At 32.9% G+C, this 13,210-nt stretch overlaps 1 protein-coding gene across 1 annotated transcript in view; it reads left to right on the top strand.

The window, feature by feature from the left end:
- Positions 1-339: 339 nt before the first annotated feature.
- Positions 340-13,210, top strand: part of LOC118186497 (uncharacterized) — a 78,938-nt gene continuing 66,067 nt past the window's right edge. The window contains exon 1 of the transcript XR_015041128.1: positions 340-542. The gene's annotated coding sequence lies outside the window, so the exon portion shown is untranslated. The remainder of the gene's footprint in view (positions 543-13,210) is intronic.

Genomic DNA, 13,210 nt, shown 5'->3' on the forward strand with positions numbered 1-13,210 from the left:
AATTATTTTCCATGAATTCTATACACAAAATCGAATACTGTATGTGTAGTGCTGTAGAAAAAAAGGAATATTTTCATATGTTTTCTGCCTTTATTTAATCCTCAGTTTTCTGACTGAGTGCACAGTTTAGCGCGAAATTTATTTTACTGTTGTGCAACATTTTCTTCTTTTCAGCAGTCAGATGGCTGATTGGGTATAGATTCAGAATGTTTAAAGAAATCAAATGGAGCGATTTTAAATTAATGATTCAGGCGTGGGTTCTTTTTTAGTTTACCAGATTCCGTCCATTGTCCTCGCATTACTTACTTTTTGCAGAGTAAATGATATACAGTTAATGCTCAGTTAACTGCTCCATTTCTCATTGTTTGCAATTTGGCGAGAAAAGTTTTGTTTATGCTTTCCTTTTCTCCTGCAGACGCCTTTCTGGATGATTCACGACGAAAGCATGACAAACAATCCGAGGATTCCAGGGGAAATTCCGCAGTCTCGGTCACGTGTATCATTCTTGGATCGTCGACTGGAATCGCTGCAGAAATCAACAGGTGAGCTTCCGACGTTATCATCGATTACATTTTGTAGCTTTGAGCGGTATGCCTATAGAGCTGGCTGCCAGAGAAGAATATTTCATGTTATTTTAAATATTACATATTTCGCAAAGTATTCACACGTTGAGGCTAATTTCAAAAGAGTTTTAATCTGAGAGACATAATTCTGCAGTTCTTTTAAAGTAGTTGGACTTTCATAGAATGTAATTTCTAATAATTGCCAAAGTTCATTATTTGCCTAGAATACATCTCAATAAAAATAGGTCGATATATTTTGATAACTCATCTCTCCTTTTTTATGAAATAATTTCGAGGATTTTTCTTTTTTTGTTGAAACTGATACAGACTTTTTATCAGGCATTAAATTTCTAGTGGATGTGCATCTGCTGCATCTTACCTGAATATCATATTTCTATATGTGGTATTTTAAAATTTTTTCTGAGTATATTTATAATTCAAAGTTATTTCTTCCACCTTCTAAGTATTTCTACCATAAGTATTTCTTCCACCTTCTTCGCATGCCTTCGTGGTGTGGTGGTCTGCACGCTGGGCGCATATTCCAGTGGTCCACGGTTCGATTCCCGGCGAAGGCGTTGCTAATTTTTCAATTCTCCTACTTTGAAAAATATACCTAATGTCTCTACAGTGGCGCCCGAACTAAAAGTGGGTGGATGATGAATCTCCACACCCAAGATTTGGGATTGGGTCCCATAAAAACCCCAGTCGCCTTTTAAAAGGCGGGGTATATAAGTTATTTCTCCCACCTTCTTGGCATGCCTTCGTGATGTGGTGTCTGCACGCTGGGCGCGTATTCCAGAGGTCCGCGATTCGATTCCTGCGAAGGTGTTTGTAATTTTTCATTCAATTTCATTCATAAGTTGAATAGAAAGTAATATATGAGTGCCTACCTGCAAATTTGTTAATGATTTGCTTTTTTTATCACAAGAGGGAAAAAAAGAGGGAAAGAACAAAATAAAGCTGATCTATAATTGGTTTCTAGCTTCGAAAGCATTGGAAGCTTCAGCTTGCTAACTCCTCTGAAAATCAGCACTATTTATTAAATACTTGCAAAATTTCGTCAGATTTTTAAATATATTTATTTTATTAATAGTAGGAGAAACATTCATTTTATAGGAACTTTAGCGTTTGACCTTTAACAGTTCTGACAATTCTTTGTTTCAAATTCATTGGTTTTTTGAATGCGGTTTGACATTAACATAGATTTCGTCACTTTTGAATTTGTCGCAATCATTTTATCTAATGCAACGTTCTTTCTCTAGGTTTGATAAAATGTTGCGTTTTGTTTCTGAAGTGAAAAATTTTTTTAATAATTCAAAACTTTAGTTTCCGATAAAATCATATATATCCACGATAAATAGACGCTGTTACCAGTCGGCAATACATAAGATTTTTTTTATTTACATTCAGTATTATAAAAATGCGTATTTGAATCAGTTAATAATTTAGAAAACTCATTTTATCTGGGCTTCTTCACGATGTTTTGCACCTGGTGCCATCCATATTCATTACAAGGCCCGCGTGTGGCCAAGCGACTTGATATAAGCGAACAAAAAGAAATTTATTTACAATTTTTGCAAAAAAAAAAGACTGGGTATCTTTTGTGCTCCAGTCAAATTTTAAATTTCTCAAGCCTATATTAAAATTCAAATTTTACGTGTCATAAATCTTTAGTTTTATGACACCACTAGCACAACTATTAAAATACCAACCGCTGTCGAATACACGATCACGCATGTTCGACCCAAAGTATTTTCGTATTCCGTGTGACTGTAATTGTGCAGTTATATGGATCCAGGTCAATTCTTATTTTTGATTATTTTAATTTGTACGTAGAATTTTATAAGAATATACAATATTTTGAAGTTCCAAGAAGGATCCGCCTCTACTTCATTGTAGATAACGAAAATCAGGTGTGAGATGTCTGAATCAACGGTGGGATGTCCGTCAAGAATATTTAAATTTTCCTTTATATGAAGACGGCAAAGTTCCATCTTGAAATGATGCTAATTGGTATAAAAGAAGATTACTATAGTCTGTTACTTTAAAATTGGTCCTTCAAGGTCGTAGCGACCCTCCTGTCATTTAGACTCAGAACGTGTGTCGTTATCCACCGCATTGAGGGAGTTAGAAGATTTTAGCAAAATAGAGAATTTGATCTTTTTTTCCATGATATGATTATGAACGGTGACATGATTATGAAGGATGGTTTGGAATGAAAAAATGGCCTTGAAATGTTTATTCTAAAATAACATACGGGTGCTTTTCTTGGTGTCGTAGTTTCGAACTGAAATTGGAGGTTGTTTAATGCTGTAGTAAACGTTAGCAGTTATGGAAATATATTTTTGATGGTTTAATTTTTTAAATTTGTAAGTAATGTGCTATTCCTTATAAACCAAGGGTAGTCTATAATAAAAGTAATGTAATTTCTACATATAATAAAAGAAAGAGTTTGTGTGTCTTTCGTTCGTGCTGCGCGTAAGCTAATAGACCCAGGGCTACGAAATTTAGTATATAGGTGCATCTAGATAAGTGCACCTCGAAGCGATTTTTTCAAAATTCGAATCAGATTATTTATTTATTTATTTATTTTTATGAAATCGCATCATTTTGAATAGTTTGATTCTTTTATAAATGTAATTTTGGCAACAGTTTTTCACTCATTGCTTTGGATTCTCACTCATTGTCTGTTGACTGTTTTCTCTTGAAAATATGAGATTTATTGCTTATTTCATTCTACTTTTTTATATTATGTTTTAATTATATAAAAAGTTTTGCATGATTTTTGTTGGAAACAAAATTTTTATCTTCTTTTATGCCATTTGAATTCGTAATTTTGCAATGGAAAGTTGGTTTATTTATTAGGATAATTAATATTAATTTGTATTAAGGGATATTGCTTATTTCATTGTAATTTTGTTATACGTAATAAATTTATACGTAACAATAATATATAATTATATTATTATAATAGTGATATTCTTTTGCATACCTAAACGATGATTAAGCAGTGAAAATGGTTCTTACCTTAACAAGAAAAACATAACGCATAGGGAATTAAAAAAAATTATATTAATGTTTTCGAGCCTATCTCTACGATATTAGAGATAATTGAAACAATTTTCTATGATATCCAACTGAAAAACTCATAGTTTACAAAGTCAGATTGAAATTGCTAAATAAATGCCTGATATATTTTGGTATGTGTGTGCCCTCCCAACTTCCAAAGTAGTGTTTGTTTTCGAAGAGAAACTAAGTATTTATTATGAAGAAATACAAAGCAAATACTGTATAATTTTTCAATCACAATAAAAGCTAAGCTTGACAGTATGCAAATATCTCTAAAAAAATATAAGGTATTTCAGATATTTAGCTACATTATCTAAGGAATTTAAGAAAAAGTTTCAGGATTTAAAAAAGATATTAAGAATTCTGTTGCTTCTAGAAGGTAACAAACGGCACTTATAAAAAAGGTATGTTAGGTAACTTTAAAACAGGCACATCAGTGTTGTAATAATCTTCCCGTCATTTATGATCGTAACATGTATCATCATCACCACCAAGAGGAAATTAGGAAATTTTAGAAAATTAGATGATTCGACTTTTTTGTGCAGCAGCCGTTGCCATGGTTATGAGTCATGATTTTGGGGTGAAGAGAAATGCCCTTAAAATGCTTACTCTAAATTAATAGATTATAGCTGCATTATAATATAATTTGCAACTCTAGTTGACAAATTGATTAAGCTTCAAATTAATACGACTTTGGAGGCTATATTTAAAGAAACACGAAAAAGGGTAATATACTGATTTTGAAAGTTTTGCCTAAAGATATCAGACTGTACAAAGGTGTGCATAAAGGTAGCTCACATTTTTTTTGCATCAATTTTGAATAACCCTGTTCTAAAATGAAATATGTGGAAAGCTTATGTAGATATTGCTCTGAGAATTCTTACCCTGGTGATGATAAGTGAGTGACATTTAGTAATTATAAACCTGAATTGTCAAAATTAACAAAGGATTTATCCTAATGTCGAATATCGCATTAATTTTTGAATACACATTTGGATGTATCAAAGTTTGTTTTTTTTTTCGTTTTACTAGCCACTTCAGCGGGCAACGGTTTAAAATAGTTATTTTTATTTTTTAAAAAAAGTGGGCGGAAGACCAGTTTACGTAATTTCTTGCGTCCAGCTAGTATAATTGCATAAAAATATTTAATGATTTTAATAATAAACTAAAATTATATATATTTATTTTTTCACTAAACATAAGCGACTGTTCGATCGCATCGATTCTAGACCTAAATTGCAATAGAAAATGTAATGAACTAGAGCTCAGAATACTTTTAAACTTTTAACTAAGCTACAGCTACTTTTAATTTGCTCAAAAGAACCGAAAGGAAAAATAAAGTTTTGCAGCATTTTATTTTTCATTTCATTAAAGCACATTATTATTTAACAAATAAGTACGGAATATGAAATATGAATTGGCTTATTGTACGAATGGATTAGCTGGACTAAATATAATAAACAAAGAATTTCCGTATGATTACCACGAGTCCAGTTTGGCAAGATAATTAAATACATTTTTATTTAAATCAACGTGATTTAAAAAATAAAAGAAATTGTTAATTAGTAGCGCACAGATTAAATTTGAAAGTTAAATATCTTACGCTTTGCTAAATGGCAGCACACTAGTACGTGAGAGATAAAAGCATATTTCAGGCAGTGGCGACACGTTGTTTTTAGAAAATCGAGTTTGTTGATTAAATTTGAAAGGGAGATATTACTCTTTGCCGAACAGTATCACACTACCAGGCGGAAGATAAAAGGTTTTATTTCGAGCAGTGGCAACACATTGCTTTTAAATCGTTAATCAAAAACTCATTTAATTGCATTAATTAGTTAATCCAAACTTCATAAAAGAATGAGAAATCAAATTTTAAAAAAATCCAAAAAATTTGAGATTCAGGGTACATATTTTCGGGTGAAGGACTATGGCCACATTTTCGGGGAAAGTACTTTTCTGTTATTGGGTTCGTATTCAGAAATGTGTATACGCATGCATGCATGCATATATGTATGTATGTGTGCATATATGCATGAACGTTCATATGTATATGTGTGACATGCACACATGCGCACACATAGACATATACATTATGCATACCAACATACATTTTTGAATCCGGTCCCGATAACAGAAAAGTACCTGGGCAAGTTTAATAAGACCGAGGAATGTGTGCGTGTCTGATTATTCCGCGGTGATTCCCCTGATGGGGTGATTCAGATACGAGGTTGCATATTGGGTAACAAACTGCTGATCTGTTTCGGCAATAAATTAGTAGAAAAAGCGACTGCAAATTTATGAAGCGCATATTACGTCAACATTTATTCCTTTGTAAATTTAGAAAGTAATTTAGCATTTGTTTGCAATGTGATATGTTTATTAGTGCAAGATAAGTATGGATATTTGCGTATTGTTAGTTGCAAAAACAAAACTCGCAAACAGAGATGAATGTGTTTTTCATTACTGATGTGTATTGTTAGTTGCAAAAACAAACCTCGCAAACAGAGACGTATGTGTTTTTTCATTACTTATTTTTTAACATTAAAAAGAAAAGATAATAAGGTTTGTGGACATGCGCGGTTGTTGTTTCTAAGGAAAGTAATATAAGGTTTGTTTGCATGAAGATAGTTGTTATTTGTATAGGATCCATATGCAAGAAAATTCATGATATGAATTGAGACTATTTCTTCACTCGTTTAATTTTTTTTTTGTGTGTCTTAATTTTTTTCGGTACTGGTCTAACCGCATTCTAATTTTGCTTCGATTTTTTTCATCAAAGTATTTTGATTGTAAAAGGAGTTATTTAAATCCTTTCAAATGTTTCATGCTTTTAACCGATGCATTTCATATGACTTATTTTGAATTTGGTGTTTGCGACTTGACGATCTGGAATTGCGTCGAATACGTTTTTAATAATAGTGGAAAGAAATGACGTAGTATGTTACGTCGTGGATAGATTTCGTAACCGCTTATAGTACTGCAGCTTTTATTTCTGTCGAAAAGTTGGCTCCGCTTTTAATTAACGTACTTAAAGAGTTTCGCTACTTTCCAATAAAGATTTTCTTACATGTATATAATATATATTCTTACATATATTTTTATAAAAAGCGGTTTCTTTATAATATCGTATTCAATTCGTAACATAAAAACATAATTTCTATTACTAACAAGCTAAATGAGCTTGATATTAAAAGTACAAAACTATAACGTCCCTGTATTTTAATTATTAATCATAATAATAGTAGTCAAAAGAATTGACATATTAAATCGCATTGTTGACCGATTTCTTAATGTAACTAAGGTATTGCGAGTTTTATTCCTACCTAACAATTGGCTTTGTTTTCAATTAATGTGCATAGAATTTTGGTTTCTTGCTATGAAGATTTTCCTACTTTTTGATATATAAATTTGTTGATAAATGATTATTTTGTGTGTATAAGATATAATTTCTTAACATGAGAAAACAGTTCTGTTTAAGTAACTAGATAACGTGCCGATAAATATACCTTATTTCTTTTATTTTATTTCTGAAATATTATTTATTTTCTTTAAGAAAGGCTTAAAGCATTGCAGTGTTATTGATATTAATTATTGCTGTAATACTATGATACTGATACGATGCATTATACAGTGTTAAATCCGTGGGCTGCATAAATTAATTTCCAGTTTCGTAATATGTATAACTTCGTGATATGTAACTATGTTTCAGTGCTTCAATAATTTCATGATTTAACATTATTTTGTCATTCTTTAATTAGAAATGTTTATAAGATGGAATTTGCTGAAAGATTTACTAGAATATCAGAAAACTGAGCGATCCACTGCAAGAATTCTTTGTTTCTCTTCTTCCAGATTTGCCTCAATTCTTTGCACGATTCATGCATTTTGTGATTATCATGGTCTCCCGAGTGTCGGCGTTTAATTTTTTTACTTCCCAGCTATCGGAATATTATTTACACACTGTATTGCTTCATTTTTTTCCAAGTGAGCATAGATATAATCCAATTATTAAGCGTACCGATTTTGAAGAAGTACATTTACTCTGAAAATGGAAAAGATTTTGATGCATTTCACATTAATTTTAGTTTATTAGTGGACCAGAACGTTCTCTCCAGGTGTGTCAATCGGAGCTGTTGCTGGGTGATGCTGGTGATCCAGATCTGCAAAATTTACAGCAATTTTTAGGTGTTAACGTTCTTTTTTTTTTTTTTTCAATAAATGCTTTTGTTAGTTGTCAATAAAATTAATCTTTCAAAAGTTAGAGTTCAAACTTTTAAATATTTTTTAGGTACTACTTAAACGTTTCACGAATCGATAAATTCGAATCACGGAAAAGCATGGAATATTTACATTTCGAACCTTTCAGGAGATTCGTGGGATTCTAGGACTTGAATGTTGTACCCCGAAAATATATAATAATAAAAATACCTTAATAATATCGAGCTCTGGCAAAATGCACGTCATACGAAAGGAGCCCTTGAACGCTCCAGAAATCGCTGATACAACATTGCGAAAACGCTCAGCAAGATTTCATAGTGGTTAGTGATCCGATTTTTCCCTTTGTCTTATATTTTATTTTAATGACAAATCGAAGAGATTATTAAAATGTACTTCCATACTTTCATTCTTTAAGTTAACTGTTAAGAAACTGAGCCTTAAACCAAACGTAAACATAAAATTTAGCGATTAGTATTAATTTAGAAGTCAAACAGTTTTGTCACTGACAATTTTGCCAATGTCATTTGCACTTTGGCAGCTGAGAAAAATGGTTCGGTAAAACCATCGAAACTAGTCCTGCGAAAATTTGCAAATATAACGCTGATTTTTATTGTTTGACTTCTAAATTAATATTTTAAAATAAACTTGCGATTAGTAGTTTAAAATTGTCATTACACTGTAATTTTTTTTAAAATAGTAGAAGCTGCTATTTTTTGTGTATTGTATCTCAGTCAAGTTTTATAAATTACAACAAATTGTAATATATTATGATACTAGGAATCAGTTTGTTTTTTATTTTGGTTGTAGTAAATATGAAATATAACGAAAGCATACCAGATGAACGTTGGTGACACCTTTTTGGTTTTGTAGACTTAACAATCCGTAGCACTTTTCCTCGAAGCCAGTATGTTTTTCGAAAACGTTAGTCTTTCATCTTGCGGTGAAGACATAACACACAGCTTTTGTGCGAATAACAAACCGCAGACTATCGCTGAAAAAATAAAAGTTCCCCAAAACTAAAATGTTCGTTTCCTTCTGGTGGGTTAGGGCGGGGCAAAAACTATTTGCGAAAGAAAAACAAAACTACCCGTCGTCTGCGTCGGTATGACCTTCGACGCTATCTCTCTCCGTCCATTGTTTCCTCCACAGGCAGAAAAAAAGAACGCCATCTTGTGGCAAGAGACCAAGTCAAACCGCAGACTTGCGGAGTGCTACGAAAAAACGAATATCTAGCTTCCATTCGCCGAAATTCTGCGCAGCTGCGTTCGACACCCATGCTAATTATTTGTACTTGTCCTGTGATTCTAAGTTGTTAAACTTCAGCTTATCAGCATCTGTGAAAAAAGAAAAAGAATGGCAGAGAAATCCCATGTCAAAATTTTGGCAGGTGCATATATTTTGACTCTGTTAGAATCCGGGTTAACCAGTTTATTTTATACAGGTACGCGTCTGTTAGTGTGAAAAATGCAGTTATAATTAATTTTGGTATACTTTGCGTTTTATAACCCAAAGCGTAGAAAGACGCCAAAGAAAACAGGAAAGAATTTTATCCAACAACATTTCTGTGGTAATTAATCTCAAAAGGTATTGTATTTTCATATAAATATATAAAGGTTAAACCTGCGGATGAACAATAACAAAACAAAGATTTTGTTGGAAAAAGCGAAAATGAGTTGTAATGTTGTCATCCGATAAATCCATTTTTCTTTTATAATTAAAGTAAAATTTGAGAATATTCAATAAATAGCAAACTTATTTGAGGACAGTTCAGATGGATCCAAAGATGCAGGGGTTCATTTCTTAAGATAGAAACCTCGATGTTCTTTCGAGTCCGTCCACTTTTCGCGTTATGCTACGTTAGCAAAATTATCAGCCAGGTGGTGCCCTAGAAAATTGTTAATTTTAAGAACTATTGCCAATCATGCGCCAAAAAATCTTTAATTACGTGGATTGGCAAAATGCCAATTAATTTTGAAAGTACTGCCAATCTTGTGGGGAGATCATAAATTTGGCTTATTGTTAATTAATAGCAAAACTGCTGCATCCGTGTAACAAACAGAAGATTTCATAGAATCAATTGTAAAACACTGTACTTACTTTTTATGAATTTTGATGGTTATTTTATTTTTGAATTTTATAAATGTATTTTTTGTTGATTATAATGCACTTGAATGAGAAATTTTTTTAATTTACACTTTTAATGTAATTAATGAAAAAAAAAAAGTTTCTAACTTTGTATATTTTAAAATCGGTTACAGAATAATCTTTTGCCTGCCGTATAGCAGTGAATTTATTACATTTTAGCTTTCTTGCATAAAACAGATTAAAATGCAAATGAATTTATTTTTTATCTATGTCTGCATCTATATCGATATTTTAATATAAAATTAATTTTACTAGAAGCGTTCCAGGCGAATATAAGAGTTATATCTTTAAAAATTCTCAATACGCTGCCTTAACCATTCACCACAAAGATCCTTTTCCGAAAATAAGATTGTATTGTGCACACGAATTGGAAATTTATTCGCATGTCTTTTCATATTGTTAAATTATGTTCATGTCTTTGGAATCAGTATACATTTTCAAGCTATCAATATACATTTCATTGTTAAAAGCATCGAGAACAAAAATAATTTTTATGTAGAAAAGCTTTTTAACATAAGTTTTGCGAGGAATTTCTGCCTAGGGCTACAAAGCTCACGCGGACGATTTTCTAGGGAAAACTGTTTGATATACGTCTTATATATAGAGATACCTTCGAAACCAGCTATGCAGCCAGGCTGCCCACAAGTCCTGGTCCAGCTACCACTAATGGTGTTTAATAGTATTAGCCACTCTGCCACAGGCTAGTGTATTTAACGTAGAGGAATAACATGATACATCACAGATTTTATTTGGTATTAAAAGGTTATACGTTCATAGGTTATCTGAATACGACAAAACCCTTATCTACCTAAGTCGAGGAATGTCTTTGTCAAGACCTTTCTACAGGAAACTTGCTCTTGTTCATGTTACGGCCCACCAGCGGCCGAGCGGTAAAGACGCTGAACACTGGTAGTTCGGTCCGAGGTTCGAATCCCGCGAACGGGCTGGCTGCATGGGCGTTTTCGTGGTTTTTCCCATGTGAAACGTGTATACGAGCCAGTTTCCCTTAGAAAGTCCTCCTCGAAGGCATCCCTCCCTTTAGGCAGATAGCCCTTGTGTGCTTTGTCGTAATTGAATAATCCTAATCCGAATAATCCTTATTCATGTTACGAAAGGGAGGAAACTACGAAAACCAACCCGTAAGGTATATTTTCCTCCTTATCGCATGTTTTGTGGTGTAATCGGAATTACGTTAGGCTAGTAATCGGGGGGGGAGGAGAGTCCGAAGATCGAATCCCTGTTAAGGCTCTGCAGATTTTTCATCTTTTCTGCTTCGACAAACCTAATGACTCTACAAACCAAGCAAAAAACCCTGTTCGCATCGGTTCGAATTTGGGCCGAACTTAACCCTTCTGCCACAGCTGGAGCAATATTAAAAGACTGTAATGATTGTGCGCCATGCTGAATGCAAAAAGCACCACGTTAAGTTTTAGAAATATGTTTAAACTTCTGAAATATATCTTCATGAAATATATTTTCGACTATGCAAATATTTTTGGAATTAAGGAACCATTCCCTCGAACATGTGATTTTATTTAAATATCTTTAAGTGCTTAAATTTTAAAAAAAGGTACTATTTTTTATTGTGTTTCTTTTTCTTTATTTTTTTAGAGGGGGATTTAATATATTAAGTAACAAAACGTTGTATTATCAACTTTAAATCAAAACTTGTGAAACTGCGCAATGTTTCCAAACGTAACATAACAATTTTGTTTATTAAAATTGAATAAGTTATATTCATAAAATGATCTAATATAAATTTGACATGTTTTAGCATGTTTCAAATGAAAATGAACTTTCAATTCAACTAACTTAAGTTTTGCTTTATAGAATGCTTAATCTCAGTTTTTCTGTGCTTAGTATGAATAAAGTAGAGAAGATTTAATCTGTTCGACTGTTTAAGAAATGAAATGCCTTTAAATAGACCAAATTATTCTTTCATACTAAAATTTAATTCCTTACAGGCATTTTAAAGCAAGCTCTTTATAACTTTCGCTCTAGAACCAAAGTTATGATAAAAAGTATTTCTAAACATTTGCCATTTAAAGAGGCGGATGCATTATTCACATTTGTATTTTAGCTAACTATAATAGTTTGGGGGTTTATTTTATATTTCTACTCGAGAATATATTGTGCCATTATATTTTTAATTTTATTTGTTATTAAAGAAGAGGAAAATAATTTACTTACTTCTACCTTTTTACTTGTACGCAGTAAAAAGAAAGTATTGTAATCGCGAAAAGTTTCAGGCAGCATATTTCAACGAAAATATCCATTTTGACCGCTATCGAATGCAATTTAACGATGTTTTTGCGCGATATCTGTACGTAAGGACAGAATAAAAGACTCGTTTCCTCCAAAAAAATTAAAAAACTGCTTTAAAATTAATTCTGAAGAGAATTTTTCGTGGCGTCTGTACGTACGTGCGTGCGTACGTATGTATCTCGCATCACTCAAAAACGAGTAGCCTCAGAATGTTGAAATTTTGTATATAGGACTGCTATAACATGTAGATGTGCAGCTCGTATTTTGGTTGCAATCGGCCGCACCAAACGTATATAAATACTATATTTATATATACACTGGTGTGCAAAAATTAAGGACGAGACGGTTTTTTCAATATAACGTTGTACAAAAGCTTTCCAAATCAACACATTTAATACCGTAAGATCCCCAATACGTAAGGACATGAGTAATGTAAGCAACACTTACTAAAAGAGAAATCAGAGGGATAAAAAGAAGCTTTATTGAAAAAGTAGCATGGAGCGCAATGCGACTGAAGGCCGAAACATCCCTGTGATGGGTGTCCAGCAAGAAACATCCGGTCTTTAATAGGGGATATGATCTCCCCTGACTGCTAGGCAGGTTTCACAGCGTCTGCCCATGCTGAGAATGAGGGTGTCAATGAGTTGTTGAGGCATTGCTGCCCATTCGTCTTGCAGCGCCAATCGAAGCTCCGGAATCGTTACTGGTGGTAAGGTACGAGCAGCCAAGCGTCTGCCTAGAAAATCCCATACTTGCTCGATGGGATTGAGATCCGGAGATCGTGCCGGCCAATCCATACGTTCAATATCCTCACTCTCTAAGAGCTGTTCGGCAGCTACTGTGCGATGACATGGTGCATTGTCGTCCATGAAAAGGAACTGCGGACCCATAGCGCCTCTAAAATGACGCACATATGGAAGAAGAATCTCATTACAATAACAGGTCCCGTT

The sequence above is a fragment of the Stegodyphus dumicola genome, chromosome 5 (genome assembly GCF_044657685.1).
Source record: "Stegodyphus dumicola isolate Sdum_Otavi_A_Nest chromosome 5, ASM4465768v1".
In the NCBI taxonomy this organism is placed as follows: Eukaryota; Metazoa; Arthropoda; class Arachnida; order Araneae; family Eresidae; genus Stegodyphus; species Stegodyphus dumicola.